We start from the raw sequence: 19,617 nt of genomic DNA on the forward strand, positions 1-19,617 counted from the left end.
TCTGCTACTGATGTGCAGATTAGCCGCGACAGCAGCTAAAACACCTACTTGGGCATCATTATTTGTTGCAGGTCGTGGTTGACGTTTCTCATGTGGCTGAACACTTCCTGTTTCCTTAAATAAGGTAACGTCCAGACACTTGGATGTTGTCATCCAGGATACCGAGCAGCATACATAGGCACATGCCCGTTGGGCATTTTGATCACAATAGCCGTACATCAACACGATATCGACCTTTTCTGCAATTGGTAAACTGTCCATTTTAACATGGGTAATGTATCACGAAGCAAATACCGTCCGCACTGCCAGAATGTTACGTGATACCTCGTACTTATATGTTTGTGACTATTACAGCGGCATCTATCACAAAGCGAAAAAAGTGCTCCAAATAAAACATTCATATTTCTTTACGTACTACGCGAATGTGTAATAACAAATGGGGATTCCTATTTTTAAAAAAACGCAGTTGACATCCGTTTGACCTATGGCAGCTCTATCTAGCAGGCCAACCATAGCGCCATCTGGTTTCCCCCTTCAAGCTAGACGGGTTTCGTTCTTTGTAGTTTTTTCGCTTGATGCTTATTTCGTGAGATATTTGGCTCGGTCACTATCAATGGACCACCCTGTATATATCTTCGTCAGCAAATACATGTCGATGTTTTGAAATGTTGTTTCAGTTCTCAACAATTTACCATACAAAACTTATCAAGAATATCCGTTACGAAGTTTACTTTGGCTGTTGATAAACTTTAACGTTGTTAGTTCCTCAGTTCCGATACTATGCCCCGGCATTTCGTAGCGCGGATGGTATCGCATAATTTCACTTCGCCGCTCGATACTGGGCCAAGCGATTTGGCATGACGTGCCGAGATGTCCAGTGTAAAATCACCTGACTTTCACGTACCGTGACTGTCCGTTGGCATGTACTATGAAGCGACCTGTTATTAGTCTTCACAGGATCCTGTGAGATCGAAATTCTACGACATTTCTACATTATCGACATCTACCAAAACGAACTTTTCCAAAGAGGGTTGGACACTCTCAGATGTTAGTAGTAATGTATCTGTAGAGTTTACTCATTGGGAGCAAAAATGAAAATATTGGCAATTTGAAAGTACTGCGCAGCTGGTATAGTTGGGTTGTTGGTGGTGATGTAGTTATTGAAGTATAATAAAAGCTTTGCCGTTATCACCATTTAGAGAAAATTAATTTTGTATTGTTTTAAGTACTGAAATCTGTAAGTAAAAAGGTGGATGTAGTGTGTGCATGTAGAACTAATTCCCATGAACACGAAGTAACAAGAGAAAGAAAAAGCAAATAAAAGGAGACGACTGCAGGGCTTACGGATAGCTGCTGACAGCTAATGTTTAAACAGAGTGACTGCAAAGCAGCGAGCTTTTTTAATGCTGTATGGAAAAGAGCTGCGTTTGTTGAGATCGCGCAAGATTTCGTTGCTATTAATACAAACTTCTTTTATCATTTTGTCATAAACGTACAGAATACAATTCATTCTTTGTTGTTATATTTTCGACCCCATTTCAGATTACAGAACCATCGCAGTAAAGAAGGTTGGTACTATAAACTGAAATTGTACGTTAAAGCAGTACTAATGATTCCAGTGGTGTCCCGGCATCCCAGTAATTGAGTAACAAAACACAATATGTAACAATGCATCATAAATTAAAAAACGTGTATTGTAAAATAGAGGATTCCAGCGGTTTATATTATAAAGCCTCCAGATATGTTAAAACAAACAAAAATCCAAACTCCTATTATTTCTGCAGATCATATGAGCAACGTGGAAAAAATGGCCACACAAAAACAAAATATTGTTTATGGAAAGAGAACTAAATGGCCAATATGTTGTATAAGACAACTGCAAAATTCAAGTAAAATAGAAAACGAACTAAATATCTGTAATTTACACACTGTTAAAATAACCATCATATGTCAGTTGGTAATGCATACCAAATAATAGCAATAAATTTTGCTGGGCAAATTAAACAAACGTGCCATACTTTGATTGATTATATCAACTAGGCACTGCACAGGAAAATGAGTTCCGGCAGTCATAAAAGTCATACATTTTTTACCCTACCATTTCTTTGATTTGCCAACAGTCTGCTTACATACACATAACAATAACATACCATGAAAAACTACAGTGCTTGGCATTAAGGGTTTAATTACTCTTATGCTATCTGTATAAAGCATGTCTTATTCATTTCAACCACCTCAGCTGAACTAATAGTTTGAGTAGATATGTTACTGTAAAATTAATACTAATCAGTTGTGGCTTTAACACTTTTTCATAACAAATAACCAAATCTTATGCATTGCATATTCATTCCTATATTATGCGATTAATGCATCTGTCAAACTACATCAGTGTTCAGGAGCAAAGCATAATTGTAATTGATGAGCATTCTCCTCAAAGTGAAATCTCTATAGGAAAGTAGGATTTATAATTGATGAGCTTTCCCCACAAAGTGGAATCTCTGTATTTAAGAAAGTAGGACTCATTGGATTGAATCGGTATGCTTTTTGATAATAAAAAGCAGAATATTAGACATTTAATGACTCGCGTACTTTCATTGTGAGAAGAGTTTACATACAGTTGTCAACTGAATACACTAAAGGTAATATTTACATACTGTTTTATGGGATACAATCCTCAGATGTCTTGATTCAGATCACCGAACAAAGTGATGTAGTGGTTAAGGCACTGGACTCAGATGCAGGAGGATTGAATTTCAACTCCTTGTCTGGCTATTCTTATTTACATTTTCCACGGAGTCTATACATCAATTGAGGTGAATTCCACTTCAGTTTGCCGAATGATTGTCATACATTTGTGAGAAAAGAGACAGACACCCAATGAAATCACAGAAGTTGTGAAAAGACGTCAATTTTCTCATCATGCGGCCCTGATATGAGAAGAAATCATGTTGGATAAGCAACAGAGATATACTTTTAATAATCAGAGATGGGGTACTGGAAGTACATGACGTGTACGTACTCATCCAAGGACGTTCTAACAATGAGACAGAATTTGAATACTTTAGGAAGCATTTAGTTGCTGATAGGCTCACACAAAAAGGAAGAAAACTTGCTAGCTTTTGGATTTTATACTTTGACAAGCTAGAGTACCATGAAAAAAATACGCAAACACACACTTATACCCCTGTATGGTGCCACCTAAACTGGCTGTGCCAATGCTCTTTTGTGGTAGATGGACTGGTTGTGATGGGAGCAGTGTTGGTTTGGAAGGGTGTAGGAAGAGGAGGGGGGCAGGGGGTTGGCTAGTGGCTCAGAGGAAGGTAGCCAGTTTGCTGGCTAGGAATTCAGGACTACATAGATGGTAGTTAACCTTACAATACATCCTCTGTCCCCATAATCATCTTGGCCTCAATCTCAGATAACCCACTGTTGTGCACCCTCCATCCAACAGTTTTCCTTTCCACCCCTCCTGTCCCCCCTCCCCCCATTCATGTCACCTCCAGCGTGTGCCAGGAGAAAATCTGAAAGCCAACAAGTTTTCTTCCTTATGCGTGTGCCTATTGACAACTCAACAATTTAATTGTAAAGAATTTACATTCTACAAGAACATTGATAGAGAATTTGTGCTCAAAATACAATGAAAATAAATGGATTTTAAAAGGTTTAGGTCATCCAGACTTCCTCTTGATGTACTGTGATACTAGACAACATTGAGCTGCTCTTGTAGTGAATTTCTCACAGGTAAAAATATCCATGGTGTGAGCTGCCTGTCGGTACCCCCAGATCTGAATTCTGTAGATCACGTCAGGGATGCATTGGGGGGATGAATTTCAATCCATTGGCCACCACCAAAGATTATTCCAGACCTCCAAACAGCTCTTTTTTCAAGAGTTGAATCACTATCAACAGATCTCTCTAATCAATTCATAGCATGTCTTATTGCCACTAGGATTCAGTAAATGTGGCAGTCTGTAGATAAATAGTCAATGTATCTGATGGCTTTAATGCAGACCCAGGTTCAATACCCATCATATACAAAGATTTTTGCTTGGTGGTTGGGCAGTACCAGAGTCCAAATGGTCTCATCAGGATAAATTCAGAAGGTACCTGAAGGACAACTTCAAAAGCATCTTAGACAGAGAATGAAGCCAAGTTGGCAGGTCAGTATCGCATGAGGATAGTAGAGATGTAAAGGAACCTTCACTTATGAAAAACTGCTCACTTTTGTGTATGAATAAATATGAAGTTAAGTGAGCCGATCTATTAACTGACTACTTGCTTATGATGATGCCTGATTTTTATGTGGCACAGGAAAAACTTTAAGATTAATTTAACATTTATCATAGAAGACTGGAGGTACTAAATAACCAAATTAGATACAGTCTTCTAGCTCATTTAGACAAATGATGCACTCATTCATGATTTTCATCTCACGAACCGTAAATAATAAATCAAATATATGAAATTGTCAATGTTTAGTGTAAGATTTAAACAGAAATATCTTGAATAATGGGCAATATGAACAACTGTGTCACTACAAAATTGGATGAAAGGCAATGCATAATTGCAGAAGCAATTGTGGACTTTTCAGAAAGATGAAAAGAAGGTCCAAATTTGAGCAGATGGCACACAACTGTTGGACTTAAAAATCGTAATGTGGTGTGGCAGCATGAATCAAAGAGGATTCCATGACAAAAATGTGTGTGCTGATGCAGTCAGAAGTGAAACAAATGTGGCAGACATTTAAAACTGTATTGAGCTGTCACTCTATGAGATAAAGAGGTAAGTCCTGTAGTATTATGCGCAAATATTTTATAAACGATTCTGAAAAAGCAGTGTTTGTGTATGAGCAGCCTGGATAATACACTAATGAAAGGATTACATTAATCTTAGATAGTAAAAGGTACAGGAATCTCATACGTGAAATTCTTATAACTGGTGCAAAATGATCTAGTTACATTAAAAATAGCTAAATATATGAAATTTCTGGAGTTTGATGTTCTGCACCCCTCAACAAATTTCAAATTCATTAATAGGAGTATCGTAGAACTCGCCTTCGGAATGTTACTCTATAGTAGGTACACTAAAGTGATGACAGTCATGGTATAGTGATATGCGGATGATGGTAGTATCAAGTACAAAAGGTATAAAAGGGCAGTTCACTGGCGTGGCTGTCATGTATACTCAGGTGGTTCATGTGAAAAATTTCCAACGTGGTTATGGCTGCACGACATGAATTAACAGACTTTGAATATGGATTTGCAGTTAGAGCTAGACACATCCACAATCCACGGTGTCAAGTGTGTGTCGAGAATACTGAATTTCAGGCATTACCTCTCACCACGAACAACACAGTGGCGCACGGCCTTCAGTTAATGACTGAGAGCAGCAGTGTTTGCATAGAATTGTCAGTGTCAACAAACCAGCAACACTGCACGAAATAACTACAGAACTTAATGTGAGACTCACGATGAACATATCTGTTTAGGACAGTGTGGTGAAATTTAACATTAATGGGCTATGGAAGGAGATGACTGACGCGAGAGCCTTTGCTAACAGCACATCACCTGTAGCTACTCTCCTGGGGCTCGGGACCATATTGGTTGGGCCCTAGACATTTGGAACACTATGGCATGGTCAGATGAGTCTGAGTCCTGATTTTAGCTAGGGGCACTTATGACCTCAGATGTTTTGCACCGTAGAACAACAACAGCCACCACCAATTTCAGTAGGTAAGAGCTGATTGTAGGGTTTGAGTGTGGTGCAGGCCTGTCAAAGCCATGGAACAAAGTTGTTGGTTGGTTTATGGGCGTTGAAGGGACTAGAATATAAAGGCCATCGGTCCCTTGACCCAAGTTGTCAACAAGGCACCGTGCAAGCTGGTGGTGACTCCATAGTGGTGTGGGCTGTGTTTACATAGAATGTTCTGGGTTGTCTCAACTGATCTCTGACTGGAAATGGTTATGTTCAGCTACTTGGAGACCATTTGCAGCCATTCATGGACTTCATGTTGCTAGACAATGATGGAGTTTTTATGGATGACGGTGTGCCATGTCACTAAGCCACAACTGTTTGTGTTTTGTTTGAAGAATATTCTGGACAATTCAAGCGAATGGTTTGCCCACCCAGGGTGCCCAACATGAACTTCAAACATTTATGGGACATAATCGAGAAGTCAGTTTGTGCACAAATTTCTGCACTGGCAACACTTTTGCAATTATGTATGGCTATAGAGGCAGCATGGATCAGTATTTCTGCAAGGGACTCCCAACAAATTGTTGAGGCCTTACCATGTTGAGTTGCTGTACTGTGGCAGACAAAAGGAGGTCCGACCCGAAATTAAGAGTTATCACGTGACTTTTGTCACCTCAGTGTATACTTCCTTGTTGAAACTCTGGGAGCATCAGACATGAGCACAGATAACAGCATTAAAAATTGCAACTAAAGAAATAGCTCAGATATCAATCTTTCTGTAAGAAAAATCCTTTATTCAGAAGAAAGTAACAAGAGGAGATATGTATGAACATAAAACTGCTGTGAAATTTAATGCATGCTCTCACCAACTTCTAATAAACTGCAGGAAATTGAATATCAGTGTAAGACATGGTATAATATAAGCTTTCTATGTGATAAATTATTTTTCTGTCCTACAGTGTAACAAAATGAAATTGAAGTGGTAAAGAGCAAGTGGTGCGTGTGATAATAGCTGATAATGGAGCAAGCCTGTTGTGACAAAACATCAGATGGTAACAACATAATCAGTGGTAGGCACAACTATTGTGGGGGAGGGATGCATCTATAGAGAATGCTTCAAAATGGAATTTTCTAGTTTTCACATGCTACAAAAACTGTCAGTAGCTCATTTCTGTAACATGCATACTCACTCATTCTTGCAGATACTGGACTGTTAAACTTCATTGAAGTTACACTTCTTGCTGTGCAATAGTGTACCCTGGTCTTATTGAAGTTACACTTTTTGCTGTGCACTTCTTCTCTTCTATTAAAAGGGAATGGCAGTCCTAACAAGTTCACAGTTTACTTGTAGAGGAGATTAGTACTGTTGGAGCATACAGATATCAAAAGAATAAGACAAATTTCACTTGTATTTTTAAATGACTCTTTGATCCATTAATATAAAACATATTTCAAAATACCTTGAAAATTCAGTAGTTAATATTAATTCTTTAATGTTTCACTATGTCGATTCTCAAATATTTTTCTCTCTTTTACTCATTTTACAATTTTGTAGTGTGTTTGCTTGTTAATAAAAATTCTTAAACTATCTCAAAAATGATTTCTGTGGTGCTCTAATAACTACCAGCAAAACTGTTATATTCAATTACAAATCAATTCATAAAAATTTAGAGGGGAAGTAATATATTAAATATGGATAAGAAATATACTGTTAAAATAAAAGAAGTATCAGAGAAAAAATTGGTGCATAACTTATACAATTTAAATAACCACTCAACACATAAGGGAAACTTATTTTCTAGCACTGTGACCCGACAGGAGTGAGGAGTTGTTTTGGACAGTTGCTGAGATGCTATCAGAGACAATGCGATATCAGCCATGTCGTACTGCAGATACGCTGCAACCACAACATTGCTTTATATATATGCTTCATCTCCATTTAGTTGCCCCTCATGTGAATGTCCACCCCCAGACTGCGTCCAGAGAGTAAGTTTGATCATTTGCAATTACTTTCAGTGGCTACTTTATAGTCTGTGCTATTTGGACACCATTTTCTTTCAACTGCACAAATGTGAACTCTGAAAGTCCTTATGGCTTCCATCTTTGAAACTCTCTGTTGTGCATTTACCTCTACCACTCTTCCACACTCTGCCACCACGTGAATTAGCTTCTTACTCATCTCTACTTCATTCAGCTACTTAAAGAGTGGAAACTCCAGGTAGGAATATCAACAACGTAGGAAAAGACAGATTGCTACTTAACGTAAAGGAGACGTCAAATTGCAGGTAGGTGCAGATAAAACATTTACATAAAGCTTTCGGCAACAGTCTTCATCAGTAAAAGAGAGAGACACACACAAGCAATCACACCTCACACACACGACTGCCAACTCCAATATCTCGGGCTGGAATGCAACTATCACATGGGATACAAGCAGCAATCTGGAGGTGGCGGGGAAGGAGAAGGGAAAGTAGTGTACGGGTGTGGAGAGAGAACAACACAGACTGGTGGAGGGTGCAGGGACTAGAAAGCCAACAGATAGTGTCAGGAGGTTGTGGGGTAGGCAGGTGGGTGAAAAATGAGCAAAAATTGGAGAGGAGCGGGGAAAGACGCGGATGCATCAGCAGAGGGCTGCAAGTAAACAGGGTGGGAGATGAGAATGATAGGATGGAGGGGGTGGAAACTGTTGGGTGGAGGGCATGGGAAAATGTTACCGAAAATTGAGGCTGGTATAATTATGGGAGTGGAGAATGTGTTGTAAGGATAATTCCCGTCTGCACAGTCCAGAAAAGCTGGTGGTGGAGGGAAGGATCCAGATGGCCTGGACAGTGAGCAGCCATTGAAATCAAGTGTGCTGTGGTCAGCTACATGTTGTGCCACAGTGTGGCCTACTTTGCCCTTGTCCACAGTTTTGCGGTGGCCGTTCATCCTGATGGACAGCTGCTTGGTAGTCATATCAACATGAAAAAAACTGTGCAATGGGGTGGCTGCTTTTGCAGATGACCCAACTTCTGGTGAGGTAGGATAAACCTGTAACAGGCCTGGAATAGGAAGTGCTAGGTGGGGAGACCGCGATTAACAACAGTGTTACAGGAATGTTTTGACCCTGGATTTGGTGGAGAGCTGGTAGGGAGTTTTGGGCGATGTGGATAGTTGAAAAGGTAGCACCAGGTTTGTGAGGGCCAGGAACTGGTGGAATCTGAAAAGGTGTAGGTCACCATGAAAGGAGGGGTGAGATCCAGAGAAAGGAATCTTCACTGTTAGGCTGTTTGGGGGGATTATATGGTTTTGGAAACATTTGAGAAACGATGTGGGACAATATCATTCTGCCCTGAAAAAAGGACCATCCTACCTGAGATACTTCTACCCCTTCTAAACTTATGTTCTGTCACCCATCCAACATCCACAAAATCCTAGTCCATCCCATTGCCACTTCCAATCCCAACCCCTTACCATAAGGGTCATATTCCTGTTGAAGATCCTGGTGTAAAACCTGCCCAGCCCACCCATCCAGCACTACCTATTCCAGTCCTGCCACAGGTTTATCTTACCCCATCATGGACCGAGCCACTTCTGAAAGTAGCCATGTCATTTACCAGCTCTGCTGCAATCACTGCATAGCTTTTTACATTGGTACGACTACCAAGCACCTGTCCACTAGAACGGCCACTGCCAAACTGTGGCCAAGAGCAAAGTAGACCACATTGTGGCACAACATGCAGCTGAACACAACATACTTAATTTCAAAGGCTGCTTCACTGTTTGAGACATCTGGATTCTACCATCAACCACCAGCTTTCCTGAACTACACAGATGGGAGTTATCCTTAAAACACATTCTCCACTCTTGTAATTATCCCAGCCTCAACCTTTGGTAACATGTTCCCACACCTGCCACCCAACAGCTTCAACCCCCTCTGTCTTATCATTTCAGTCTCATCTCCCACCCTGTTTATTTGCAGCCCTCTGCCAGTGCATCCATCCATCCATCCATCCATCTTTCCCCACTGGTCTCCTTTTTTGCTCCTTTTCTCCCACACCTCCCTGCCCCACAACCTCCTGATGCTGTGTCTGTTGGCATTCTAGTCCCTGCACACTCTACCAACAGCATTCGTCTCTCTCTCTCTCTCTCTCTCTCTCCCCACCCATACACTACTATCCCTTTCCCCTTTCTGCCCCCACCAGATTGTTGTTTGCATTCCATGTGATAGTTGCATTCTGGCAAGAGATGCGAGAGTTGACAGTCGTGTGCGTGAGGTGTGCTTGCTTGTGTGTGTGAATGCTGTGGGACTCTCTTTTACTGGTGAAGGCTGTGGCCGAAAGCTGTATGTAAGTGTCTTTTAACTGCACCTGTCTGCAACTTGATGTGTCTTCTTTACATTAAGTAGCAACCTGTCTTTTTCTACATTCTCATTCTGGTATTTAACTGTAATTCAGTTTATATCAAAAAAATTGACTCACCCAGAAGTAGAGAAGGAAACAAAATGAAATTTCATGGGTTGAGAGAGTGTATAATATTATTTCATTCATTACAAATTCATATCATGTATACAAAGCACTTTGTAATATGAACACACTTATTAGTAAGATGTTACACCCCTCTTGGCCTGGGTGCTTGCACTGATTCAGTTGAGAAGGTTGTCACAAAGTCATTGTATATTTTTCTGAGGCAAGCTTGGCCACAACTGTTTTAACTGATCCTTGTTATACTGGCCCTGGGGCAGAGCTAACATCCAAGCTGGTCCCAAGCAAGTTCTATCAGGGACAGATCTGGGATTCCTCCTGGCTATGGTGGTACCTCAAGATAACATGAACCGTTTATAGATACATACATGTGCCACGACTAGATGAGCACTGTCCTTTTTTTTAAAAAAAAAAAAAAACTGGCACAATGTCTGTGACATACCAAAGTGCCATCAGAGTTCCCTCATTCACTACCAGCCATGACCTGAACACACAATGGCTCTCCACACAATGATGCAGGAGTAACACCACTCTAACTCTCCAAAGCATTGGAAGAATGGGGCCTCTCCCCAGGTTGCTGCCATTATGACTGGTGATGGTCACCTGGAGTCATGCAGAACTATGATTCATTGCTGAACACAATGCAATGCCATTAATTCCCTAGTCGGGTTGCTGCTAGTCTATGACCAATTGTGTGGAATGATACAGACCAATGCATAAAGTCCTCTACTTGTTCTTGGATGGCAGCCATAGGTGCAAAGTGTTCACAATGTGCTTGGTGCACAATACAGCATCATCCCTTGTGCTGGTTAAATATGGGTGACCAAGGTCTTGACAATGTGTATTACATTCCAATGCAGTCCAACATCAGGCCACTCTCAGATCAAAATGGCCCACAAATCTGAATACTGCACAATTCGACCATTTGACTATGTGAAGACCAACACTGAGACCCTTTTCAAAATCTGTTGCTTGTTAATAATGCTGTCTTGCATGTGTATGCATCATCTTGATGTCTTTCATAATGATAACTCAATGTTAGATGCTTTCATGCTCCTTATGTACCCTACCACTCCTTATGTACCCTACCACGTCTGAACACCACTAATTCACTCTGGTGACCATTCTACATGTCACAGAGAACTGCATCTCTAATCATTTATGTATGTGTTGATGGTGTGTACCTGTACAACGTTACATTGACATCTGACCATGTCTTCTGTGCACTTCACATCTTTTTCACATAGTGTGTATGTCTCTCACTCACTCTGTTTTCTCTGTGGTTTCTCTCTGTTCAGTTTTGCCTACCCCCACTACTTCTAGATTTCTTGCTCCCTTCTCACTATGTACAGCAAACGTGCAGTTACCCCTGCCTGCACCAGATTGAGTATTATCTGATGCAATATGCCTGTACCCACTCCTTTACACTCCTCTCCCCTCACCGTTCCTTACCTTTCCTATTTGCGAAGGAAGCTGCATTATACACTGGCTCTGCTGCAGCTTCTGCTTAGCTGTTTATTTACAAGGCATCCCAGGAGGAATGGTCAATATTCAAGAGTATAACAGGAACATTCACTTGAAGCAAAAAGCTTCATATGGACATATATACTGTTTCAAATGGTTTCTGAGACAGAACACGTATAATGTCACTTTTACACATTTTTCTTGAATAACTGAAAAACTGCAGTCTGTAATGAAAACATGTCATGGTACAAGTAATTGGATATTGAAAATCTCACATTATGTGCATGCGCTGTAGCATTGAATGTTACCACTGGTATTCATTGCTGGAGAGTACTTAACTGGGGTACCCATTCCGTGAATGTGCTCTGTCAGTTGTACATTCATAACTACTTTTACCTTTAAATCTTCTCCTTCTGCACTCCTGTCACTCCTTGATGTTGTGGTCCTGCCACGCAGTGCCACTCATAGTTATATCAAACTTCTTCACCATCTTCAAAAAATTGCTGTGATAATGGAAGATTATATTTGCTACCCACTAGCTATGAAATCATGTAACTACTCCTTTTCAGGATCCTTCTGGATTTAAGAATCCCCATAACATTTTCATCATATCAATTAAAATTCACATTTAAGCTCATGATAACCAAATTAATTGAGAAACATATTGTTAGTATCCCGTAGTCAAGCAGTAAGTAAGTAAGTAATTAAGCAATTCCATACAATCTTCTTTTGTTTCCTCTTTGGAACAACAGCCATTGTCATCCCAATCTCTTTTTCTTTGGTGTCCGTGGCACCTGCTAGTTGCGACGACAAAGTTTAAATGAGTCCTTCCCACCACTCAAACACTTGCCCTCTGTCACGCCTTGTGACTGTACTGTGCTTATATTTGCATTTTGTACTGCTCAAAAATAAAAAATGCATGCACAGTATGCAATCTGTCCTCTACCACTACTCCTACAAATATGGCTTCTACATGACCATCTTTCACAGTAGAAAGAAAGTAGGACATGTTGCTACCTTGAATAGCAACATGTACCACCACAAGCTTAGGTAGTTTCTGTAGGGCAATTTGAAGTAGTTTCCTGGTTTGATGGACCACAAGTGTGCTGTACCAAATTGTTTGTCTCAATTTCCTCTATGCTACTGCGGTACATTGTAAAAAATGGCAGTCTACTGAATAATATGAAAAAATATCAATGTATATGAAAAGTGTTCTATCTCATAAACCATTTGGAACAGGGCATATGTCCATATGAACTTTTTTGCTTCAAATGAACTTTGCTGTCATATACCTGGGACACACTGTATAAATTACTAACAGCCACCAGACCCCAGATATATGAGCATTGCTGAACTGTGGACAGGGACAAGATTAACCAGTCAGTGGCAGAACCTTGACACTGGGTGCAACAGGATCAATTTCAATAAGTGCTTCACAGTCTGTACAATTGGGATCTATCCTTGCTCTCAAATACCATCTCCTCTCAATTGTGATGTGGCAACAGAGGCTCAAACTACTTCTTCAACCACTTAGCATCAGTTTGTGTTAGTCCCTATCCTTCACCAACCCCTGTGCCCTCACTCCAAACTCTTCACCTCCTCTCTCCTTTCTGCCAGCTTCCTATCTCATCCTACTTCACCCTGCAGCTCTCCACTTCCTTTCTAAGTAAATGAATCTTCATCAACACTCTGTTCTACCAGTGGTGTACCTAAACCTCTACTGTATCCTCCTCAAACAATCCCTCCTCTTACTATGTAGCTCAGAAATATGAAAGAAGGTGCTGCAATAGTTAAGGCACTGGACTCACATTACAGAGAAGCTGGGTTCAATTCCTCATCTGGTCATACAGATTTAGAGTTTTCCTTCTTTCCCTGGCTTGATCAAAGCAACTGTAAGGACAGACCCTTAGGAAATAACGTGTCTAACTTCCAGTTCCCATATTTGTCTAATTCTAGTTTGTGCTCTGCCTCTGATGACTCCCTGAAGCTGAGACATTTAACTCTGATCTTTGTTACATGTTCAGCTTATCTGTTTCATCTAATACAACCCTTTACCACAGTTGAGCTATAGTACAGGGACAATGTAGCTGAATTACCATTGTAGTTCCCGTTTATGTGCCTATTTACTAAATGAGGAATGGTATCGAATCTCTGTGCACCCCATCCCCCCCACCCCCTCTCAGCCCCCATGATTTTTCAGTATCATGTTAAATAATCCTTAAGTTCAAACAAGCTCACTGTATTTGATTTGGTTACGTTGAAGGTACTGTGCAGTTCACACTGTACACCCATTTTCTACCTAGCATGTTTAACTACGAAGATTAAATATGATCTGCTTATCAGCTACTGCAGTTACTCTTGTAATTCATCTGCAGTTGTTGTATTGTCTCTCTTTTTCAAGAACTGTGTACCATCATGGTCCCCCAATAGAGTCTATACATTTTTGGAGGTAAGAGGATATACTCTGCACATTATGACATAGCAAGAGGTACAAAACATTTACCGATGTTTCATCAATGTCTGACAAGGCAATCATTGAAGATTTTCAGAGGTACCACGTGCATATGGGAGTGAAGGCACTTTTTTTCTTATCTTTGGATCCAGTCTGTTATTGACATCAGGCTACATCATATAACTGCTTCTCACTACTGACATACATATTTTATTAAACACTAACTACTTATCTTTGCTACAGATTTTACTCTAATACTGCAATACTGATTCATTTCAGTATATGCTAAGTATGATAATGCTGGAACTTGTGTTGAACTTCTGGTACAGTTAGATGGAAACCCACCGACATACATCTGGTAATGACTGCACACATCTTCAATAGACTTGTTTTAGAGACCATCTATAAAGTTAATGACCTTATGTAGAAAATGAATAAAAGCTTAGCACTTTTTGATTGCACATTTCTAGAACTAGTTGTAGTGTTAACTTCACTCATTGTTTTAGTAGCCCTTGATGATTTTCTTCTTGGAAATATTCTTTGACAAGTCACCTCTTCCTGAACATTCTTTACTCTTAATTTGATGTGCCTGATCTGTCGCACAAGGTGTTCTCATTAGCATTTAATGTATCATCAATCTTATGGTCCTTAGAAACACTTCTTCTGTGAATGATTGATGTTTGAATCTCAATATAGATTTTGAGTTGCGAGTGTGAAATCTTTTTCCACTGTATAGTGCATTATTTCAGCTCTTAATTTTGTTAACTCAAAAGGAAGGGGAATAATTGAAATTTTCTGTCTGTGTGATTCTCCATGCTGAAGTCTTCCAGGAAGTAATTCTGTTTAAAGTTACAATGTATTTCATTGTTATTTACAATCTATATCTGAATTCTGAAAGCCATCTTACAGTGTGTGGTTGAGGGTACTTCGCATACCACTGACAATTTTCTATCTTTCCTGTTACGAGTCATGAAGCATGCATGGGAAGAACAACTGCTAGTAAACCCCTGTATAAGCTCAAATCTCTCTAATTTTACCTTCACAGTCTGTTTGAAGGGATATATGAGAGAATAACAGGTTTGAACACAAGACACGAACTATGCCAGGAAAGCCTACTTAGCAAGTTTCAAGAACCAGCATTAAGTGAGGAATCTAGGAATGTACTATAACCCCTTACTTATGTATCACTCCCACAGGGACTGCAGAGACTAGATTCAACTTATCTTATACACAGAGCCATTTAAGCAACCATTATTCCTAAATACCTTTGTGAATGGAATGGGAAGAAAACTATTAGTGGTACAATTGGAATCCCCCTTGCCATACATTTTTTAGTGGTTCATCAACACTCTGCTCTACCAGTGGTGTACCTAAACCTCTACTATATTCTCCTCAAACATTCCCTCCTCTTCCAACGTAGCTCAGAAATATGAAGTAAAGTGCTGCAGTAGTTAAGGCACTGGACTCACATTACAGAGAAGCTGGGTTCAACTCCTCATCTGGTCATAAAGATTTAGAGTTTTCCTTGTTTCCCTGGCTTGATCAAAGCAACTGCTTACAAAATCCTAGTGATCCCCACAGAGAAAATTTTTTTAGTCAGGGAAGGTCATAATAAGTAAGCATAAAATGTGCTTAAAATTGTACAACAGATTGATGTCAATCCTACAGTGGTGTGCATATGTTTGATGAACTTTGCGGGAAACAAGAATGACTTGCGCATTTTACCAATCGCTTGAAAAGCTTTCTTCGTCCAGTGGCCTATAGAGACTGCTGCTAGAAGAGTTGCAAGTACTTTTGGATATTCTATGTCAGGAGTGCCAACTTACAAAAAAATATTGGGGGGCCCATACTGGGCGTCTTGCCCCAGGAAATTTTCTAAATTTTAGATGAAAAATAGTGAGTTTTAAAGTTTTTTGAAGCATTTAAGAGTTATATGATCAACATTAGAACCCCAAAAACTGGACTCTCAATAAGTCGACACTCCAGGGAACTCGACAAGCCTGACGCATGTTTTGACTTTGAAAGAAGCTACCAAACATAAACACACACAGTATTTTATAAAAAGCTAATTTAATTTACAGTAATAATCATGCTTATAGACTATTACAGAGCAGTGAATATACAGCTCTGAAGAAACTGAAATTATTTAAATAAGTCCTAAACTATCATTAAAAGAATAAAACATAAAATATTGCTGTTGCACAGTAATTGCACTTTGATTAATAAGTGAAATAGCTAATTTAAGCTTACTTTGAATAAGGTTCAGGATTCATTAAATAAAAACAATATCTCAGAGTTAACGCTTTAATAAAGTTAATACAGTACGCCTAATACTTTTAGTCAAAAAGTATGTAAATACCGGGTTTTAATTGGGTCTTGCGCCCTAAAAATACTTCAGTATTTGAAAATAACTAATATAGTAGTATAGTAACATAGTAATACAGAACTAAAATAGTACTAATATTTTGAAACTGAAAATTCAACATTATGTATGTATTTAATTATCTATTTTATAAAGATTTTCAATATTGCTGTAAATGCCATTATTAGGGCTTGAGTGTCTTTAGAAAGGTGCAAATGTCGACTGTCTGACTAGATTACTGAATATGAAGTTGTTGATGACTTGTCAGATGTCCAATTCATCCGAAACATCTCGGTGGGCATGAAGAACAGCCAAGTTGTTCAATTGCTTCTGTTCCATTGTTGATCAGAGATATGACTTCAGATGTCTAATGGCGCTAAATGACTGTTCTGCTGCTGCTGGCATGATTGGAACTACTTGGAGAAGCTTAATGCACTTCACTACTTCAGATAACATTTCTCCAACTGCAGGCTCTTGTGTAATGTACTTTTGTACATCACACATGTTTTTTAAGACCAGTTGCTTTTTATTAGCAATATCGGTTAACATATTCAAGTGTAAGCACAGTCTCTCAATGTCTGTGTCATTTTTGAAAAACTCAGTTGATTTTTCCAAATGTGTTTCATCTCTGTTTACTAAAAGCAAGCACTCTTTTTCAACTGCAGTGACCTGTGTGAGTCCAGTTGAAGCAAACCTCTCAGTAATGCAAGATTGCACCATTTCACAAACGTCAATGTAAAGAGCTTTGTAGTATTCCTTTGGGGTTTTGAAAGTGTGCAGTGAGCTGGCTTCATTGTTTTCATACTTCTTTGGTGTACTTCGATTCCAAGGAAGTGAAGGATCATCAATTTGTGAAGATTTTTCTTTTAAACACTAGTACCAAATGTGTTCAAAACTATCATGCCTTCCATTCAGTATACAAATCAAGCCCTCATATTTTTTTCCAGATCAGCAACACTTAGATGAGGGCATTGAATTTTTTCATTGACATCCTCTACTGGGTTAATTGTATGGCAATAAAGATGTAAAAAGAAATAATTCTTGAATTGTAACATTGACTAAAGGTAGCCTGCACATTTGTAACCTGCCTCTGTTTTGTTCTCTGCAGAAAATGTTTCAAAAAACTCTAGAAGTTCTTCAAAGTTTTTCAATATTCTCAAGATACTAGAAGCTCGCATAGTCCATCGAGTCAGGCAAAGGGGTCAACGACCAGCTTGGTCATTGGTTCTCTCACAGCATATGCTTCTGAAAAGGCCCATCCTTTTGGTGGATTCCCTTTACAGTGTTTATTAAGTCCTTGGCTAAAGCCGTAATATCCCTCGTAGACGTAAGATGGCAGAGACTGTCTACAGCTGCCAAGTCTAAACTGTGAGCAGTGCAGTGCACATAAAGTGCTTTTGGTTGTATATCCAAAACTAAATTTTTTAGTCCTTTGAACTTACAACTCATATTCAAGGCAACATCATAGCACTGTCCTCTTAAGTTATCCATTGACAAATCAAGATGAGCAAAAACGTCTTTTAAAATACTAAACAGAGTTTGTGATTCAGTGTTGGGGGTCTCTTATAAGCCAATAAAGACTTCGTTTATGATTAAGGAATCATCGACAGTACGAATACAAAATGACACTCGTCCATGAATCGAAGAATCACTTGTTTTGTCAACCATAATAGAAAAATGTTCAGTCTTCTTGATTGAAGCCAATACCTTTCTCAACAAAGAATTTCCTTGCAGATCAATGATCTCATTTCGAATATCATGGGACGTCCACTTATACCCCGAATGCCCTAATCAATCTTTAAACTGAAGTATGTCATTTTTTGGAGTCCCAACAATTGAAAAAAAATTTCAGTTTATATCTCCGTGCCCTCTAATTACTAATCCTTGTCAGCATACAAACTTTATGCTAGTAAAAATTGTCTCAAGAGCTAAATGACCTTTCTTCATATTACGAGGGCTGCTTTTTTTTAACCTCCAATCGTCCATCTAAGCAAGTAACAGGTAGGGAGAGGCCGGACCTGCACGTCATGCGATTGTGCAGCTCCCTCACCACAACCTCTGCTGTTTTCAGCTGCAGTGTGTCAGTCGTAGCCGAGCTACGTCCATGTAAACATCGCCGCTACGCTTGATGCTCCCGCCAAATGTGAGCTACAAAGTGAATCAATTTTCTGCAAGCAGAAGGATGTAGTGCTGCGGAAATCCATCGCAGAATTAGCAACGTGTATGCTAACAACGTTATGAGTGATAGTAGTGTTCGGGAATGGTGTCGAAAATTTAAAGGAGGACGAACAGAAGTCCATTATGAAGGTGGACAAGGTCACAAGTCTGCCACCACTGTAGCCCTCGTTGAGCATGTTGATCAGGCGGTGAGATGCAAACAAAAGTTTACAATTAGTGAACTGTCTTGATGAATTTCCAGACATTTCGAGGGCTGCTTTGTACACAATTGTGACTCAAGACCTAGGCTATCAGAAATTGTGTGCACGTTGGATCCCAAAAATTCTGAGTACCGACCATAAAACGCAAAGGATGGCGTCAGCATTATCGTTTCTCACATATTATGCCAATGAGGGAAACGTTTTTTGAAGTCGATTGTTACTGGCGATGAAACGTGGGTCCTCTTTGACAATCCTGAAACAAAGGAACAATCAAAGCAGTGGATGCACACAGCTTCCCCAAGAAAGCCAAAAAAGTTTAAACATTCACTGACAAAAGGAAAAACAATGGCCACTGTGTTTTGGGACCATAAAAGAGTGCTGCTGGTGGACTTTATGGAGCAAGCTACGACGATAACCAAGGAAGTTTATTGTGAAACTTTACGTCGTCTCCGCAGAGCCATTCAAAACAAATGCAGAGGAATGCTTACATCTGGTGTTGTTTTGATCCATGACAATGCCTGACCACACAGTGCCAACGTGACAAAATTACTCCTCAAAAAGTTTAAATGGGAAGTTTTTGAACATCCACCGTACAGCCCAGACCTAGCGCCAAGTGATTATCACCTGTTCCGAGAACTGAAGTCATGGTTGGGTGGGCAGCACTTCGCTACTAACGAAGAACTTCAGGACACCATCAAGACTTACCTATCCTCACTGGCGGCAACATTCTTCGAGGAAGGCATCGAAAAGCTTGTGTCACGGTAGACAAGTGCCTCAATCGTTTTGGCGATTATATAGAAAAGT

At 39.6% G+C, this 19,617-nt stretch overlaps 1 protein-coding gene across 4 annotated transcripts in view; it reads left to right on the forward strand.

The window, feature by feature from the left end:
- Positions 1–1,096: 1,096 nt before the first annotated feature.
- LOC124793474 (F-box/LRR-repeat protein 2-like) overlaps positions 1,097–19,617 on the forward strand; it is a 58,694-nt gene continuing 40,173 nt past the window's right edge. The window contains exons 1-2 of one of the 4 annotated variants that reach the window (XM_047258023.1): positions 1,097–1,568; positions 4,592–4,782. The gene's annotated coding sequence lies outside the window, so the exon portion shown is untranslated. The remainder of the gene's footprint in view (positions 1,569–4,591; positions 4,783–19,617) is intronic. The other 3 variants (XM_047258022.1, XM_047258024.1, XM_047258026.1) reach the window with 3 other exon arrangements.

Source organism: Schistocerca piceifrons, chromosome 1 (assembly GCF_021461385.2).
Source record: "Schistocerca piceifrons isolate TAMUIC-IGC-003096 chromosome 1, iqSchPice1.1, whole genome shotgun sequence".
Taxonomy (NCBI): domain Eukaryota; kingdom Metazoa; phylum Arthropoda; class Insecta; order Orthoptera; family Acrididae; genus Schistocerca; species Schistocerca piceifrons.